A 5000-nucleotide genomic window follows, 5' to 3' on the forward strand; every position below is an offset into this window, starting at 1 on the left:
TGGTCAACTTCCCAGCAACGCCGACGGCCGTGAAGCCACCGCGTGTCGGTCCGAAGACCTCACTAAATCATTCAATCGGTAGTAGCGACGGGCGGTGTGTACAAAGGGCAGGGACGTAATCAACGCGAGCTTATGACTCGCGCTTACTAGGAATTCCTCGTTTATGGGGGATAATTGCAAACCCCAATCCCCAGCACGAAGGAGTTTCAACGGGTTGCCCGGGCCTCTAGGCCTGGGAGAACATGCTGATTCCTTCAGTGTAGCGCGCGTGCGGCCCAGGACATCTAAGGGCATCACAGACCTGTTATTGCTCAATCTCGTGCGGCTCGAAGCCGCCGGTCCCTCTAAGAAGAATTTTAATACGTCGCCAGTGAGTTGCGTGACGTGAGCCACGCACACCTAAATGACGACGCCTATTTAGCAGGCTAGAGTCTCGTTCGTTACCGGAATTAACCAGACAAATCGCTCCACCAACTAAGAACGGCCATGCACCACCACCCACCGAATCAAGAAAGAGCTGTTAATCTGTCAATCCTTCCGGTGTCCGGGCCTGGTGAGATTTCCCGTGTTGAGTCAAATTAAGCCGCAGGCTCCACTCCTGGTGGTGCCCTTCCGTCAATTCCTTTAAGTTTCAGCTTTGCAACCATACTCCCCCCGGAGTCCAAAATCTTTGGTTTCCCGAAAGCTGCCCGCCGAGCCATTGTAGTAACGTCGGCGGATCGCTAGATGACATATTTACGGTTAGAACTAGGGCGGTATCTAATCGCCTTCGAACCTCTAACTTTCGTTCTTGATTGATGAAAACACCTTTGGCAAATGCTTTCGCTGATGTTCGTCTTGCGACGATCCAAGAATTTCACCTCTAACGTCGCAATACGAATGCCCCCAGTTATCCCTATTAATCATTACCTCGGAGTTCTGAAAACCAACAAAATAGAACCGAGATCATATTCTATTATTCCATGCACGAAATATTCAAGCAGCATTTTGAGCCCGCTTTGAGCACTCTAATTTGTTCAAAGTAAAATTGTCGGCCCATCTCGACACTCACTGAAGAGCACCGCGATAGGATTTTGATATTGAACCGACGTTTGACCGTCGGCTCACCGACGATATGCTCCGCAAACGTGTCAGTATCACCGCGGATGCGGTGCACCGACAGCGCGGCGCACAAATGCAACTACGAGCTTTTTAACCGCAACAATTTTAGTATACGCTATTGGAGCTGGAATTACCGCGGCTGCTGGCACCAGACTTGCCCTCCAATTGTTCCTCGTTAAAATATTTAAAGTGTACTCATTCCGATTACGAGGCCTCGTAAGAGTCCCGTATCGTTATTTTTCGTCACTACCTCCCCGTGCCGGGAGTGGGTAATTTGCGCGCCTGCTGCCTTCCTTGGATGTGGTAGCCGTTTCTCAGGCTCCCTCTCCGGAATCGAACCCTGATTCCCCGTTACCCGTGACAACCATGGTAGTCGCAGAAACTACCATCGAAAGTTGATAAGGCAGACATTTGAAAGATGCGTCGCCGGTGCTGGACCGTGCGATCGGCAAAAGTTATCCAGATTCATCAAAATTAACGACTTCGAACGCGAGGCCCTCCGTCGATTGGTTTTGATCTAATAAAAGCACTCGTCCCATCACTGGTCAGAGTTCTGATTGCATGTATTAGCTCTAGAATTACCACAGTTATCCAAGTAACTGAGTAAGATCTAAGGAACCAAAACTGATATATTGAGCCATTCGCGGTATCGCCCTAATACGGCTTGCACTGAGACATGCATGGCTTAATCTTTGAGACAAGCATATAACTACTGGCAGGATCAACCAGGGAGCTTGCACATATTATACATATGATAGCTCTCGTTAAAGAATATTAACGAAGAGTGTGTTTTTGGTGTCTATAGCCCAATTCGACGTTTGACCGACCGAACTGGGCTTGACTACTGTGTACACTGTTCGCAGTTACAACGTGTGTCGTGAGGCGAGTCTTTGCAACACTCTATAAATTAATATAGAATGCTAAAAAAACACACCCACATAGCGCTCACAGAGGCGCCCACACTGAACGTTCGCATAGACATAACATTCATTCATCACATTTTATAATAAAATCTAACAAATTTCGTATCATGAACGATATGTCAGCCCGGTGTTGGAAAAACCACCCTACCTCTCACGATTTGTCGACACCATCACTACAGAGACATACATCGTTGAAATGTTTGCGTGTTGTGAGTGTGTGCTATAGAATACATAAAAATATACACATATTCGATACGCTGATGTAAACGCTAAAAAGCCATCATCGCCCTTATGTAAGGTTAATGTGGCGGGAAGCGTTACAACGAAGCGTATTAAAAAGTGGCCAGTCGAAGCGCGTATGCAAGCACAGATGACTGCACATAGCGCGGACACATTGCCCGAGTGAGACAGATCTTTATTACGAATTCGATCATACAACCCATCCGTAGATCTACAAAGTTTAACAAGCGTCCAATGAGCCACACTAAGTCCCGTCAATCTCATTGAACATCCGAAACCTCAGACGCCAACAGAGTGTACATACAGAGTGAAAAAGTTAAAGTTTCATCAACTCTTTCACCACTTTGCTTTAAAAAACACAACTTATAAACGCACCGATCCGTCGTACGCAGAGTGTGCGCGCGCGCATCATGTTTATAATACATTTGAGCGTGCGCGCGCGCTCTGCGCACGGCGGTCGCTGTGTTACTGATCTCGCTCGGCCGGTCGCCGCCGACGTTGCGTTTGTCTGTACACTCTCTCGGTTCTCGAGTGGAAGCCGCGAATGGAAAAGAAACATTTTTAACGCTATGCTCGTACGCTGCTGCGCACGCGCAGCTTTAAACGCCAAGTGTAAAAAAAAAAAAAAAAAAATCAAAAAAAAAAAAAAAATTCAAAGTGACACACCCCCTATATGTATAACCAGATAATTAATAATTTAAAAAAAATATATTAAACTATAAAAAGTTAGGTTAGATTAGGTTAGGTTAGATTAGGTTAGGTTAGGTTAGGTTAGGTTAGATTAGATAATCCTTTTTTTTTTTTTTAATTAAAAAGATGATACAGAAAAAAAATAATTGATTGCGATTAAAGTGTTAAAAGCGACACCCCATAAATCACGAAATAGGAAAATTACAAATATTTATAACACATAAATACAATAAAATAATTAATTAAAAAAAAAAAACTTTCGTATTAAGAACAAAAAATATTAAATGATTTTTGTTAATTCGAAATCATTATTATAACAATTCGAAATCACGACTTTTTTAATAAAGAAATTAAGATTTTTAGTTGTATTTGATACATTTTTTCCTATTTCGTGATTTGTTGGAAAAACAAACAAAAAAACTAATTGAGTTGACTGTGGTATGTATATGATAAATATTCAAAACTATTCAAAACTTTAACTAATAAATATATACCATAGTAGGTGTATAAAATTAGGCCTTTTAAAAAGTTAAGTACATAATTAAATTTTGTTAAATACCCAATTATAAATAAACAACAGTTGCACTTAAAATGTTTGAGTGTGTTATGTAATTATGCAATTTTATATTAATATAAATCAAACTAATTTGTAATCCCCGAAATTACTTAAAACTTTTGACGACCTAAAATTATAATTAATAACGTCGTTTTGCACCAAGTTTTTAAGACATTTGTCTAGAATAGACAAAATGTACAACACTATCGGTACCTGAAGTCTGATTAGATTTTTAATTACACGGAATTTTGACATTTTAGAAGTGTTGCCAACATTAAAACATTTCCACTAATAAAAAATGGAGAGCATTTCCACAAATTAAAAAATAAACCTTCAAAGAATTTAAGGTTTCAATTTAAAAATGTACTGATCCTTTTAAAATGCTTATTTGAGTTTTTATTATCATATTTTTGAAGTTACAATAAAATTAAGGACATAATTTTTCTATTACTGGACTCGCTGGCCAATATCCATAGGTTACAAACCTTTTTTTATGTAAATCTTTGTTAGTAAAATCTTCGTTTCATAAAATAGCTAATTTAACAAGATGCCAATTTTATAATCCAAGTTGATTATGATGACGACAATGATAATTGATGATCATCAATATATATTTTCGTTTATGATATTAATATTATTTTTAAACATAATAATTATTATTATGTTGTTTTACTGTGTTAAAAACGCGTTTTTTTTTTCCTATTCAATCTCTAAAATGTACATAATAATTAGTGTACATTGAATTCACAAAACAAACAATAACAATCATACTTGTTAGTTGTACTTGATGTAATTCAGTTTCATATTTTTATTACCTTTTATTGTCAAAAAATTACAGCTGTCAAATTTCGTCGAATTAAAAATCAAGACTGTAGTGGTGATAATATAATTTTATTATTGCAATGATTACTGAAAAGTGTGTTATGTAAGTACCCAAATTATTGCACAGTAAATTATATTATTATTACTATTAGGTATGATTTAAATTCAATTTTGTGTGTAGATTGAGACAAGGACTTAATATTTCCGCGCCCGGGCGACACCTGTCGGGAACCGACCGAACTTCACTGTCCGCTTACGTGGGTGCCATTAGCGCGAGGTGCGCTATTATCCCAATAGATGGCGCTTTAGCAACATTTCTCGGGTAGTGACGTGTAACAGTCGATAGTGAATAAAGAGTTAAATTATGTATAAATTTAATAATAACACAACACACAGAATCATTCATTATTATGCAAGTATACGTATGTAGTGAAAATAAATACCAACAACAGTATAATATATTGCTTATTTACATACAGTAGCATTATTTAATTTTACCGTTAATTTATCAACTGATTATAGACATCGACATTTTTTACATTTTAAAAATATTTATTAATTTGATGATAATAATAATAATAATATTTTTTTTTTTATATTCATAATACTACAAATAAAATAATATCGATACTCGAATCTACAGAATGTTATGCTACATCACTACCCAG

General features: G+C 38.1%; 1 non-coding gene across 1 annotated transcript in view; it reads right to left on the minus strand.

The window, feature by feature from the left end:
- The window catches only part of LOC135087459 (small subunit ribosomal RNA), a 1903-nt gene extending 70 nt beyond the window's left edge, over nt 1-1833 (minus strand). The window contains exon 1 of the ribosomal RNA XR_010260839.1: nt 1-1833. This exon is cut by the window's left edge and continues 70 nt beyond it. This is a non-coding gene — a ribosomal RNA (small subunit ribosomal RNA).
- Between the last annotated feature and the right edge of the window lie 3167 nt (nt 1834-5000).

This window comes from Ostrinia nubilalis, unplaced genomic scaffold (genome assembly GCF_963855985.1).
Source record: "Ostrinia nubilalis unplaced genomic scaffold, ilOstNubi1.1 SCAFFOLD_45, whole genome shotgun sequence".
In the NCBI taxonomy this organism is placed as follows: Eukaryota; Metazoa; Arthropoda; class Insecta; order Lepidoptera; family Crambidae; genus Ostrinia; species Ostrinia nubilalis.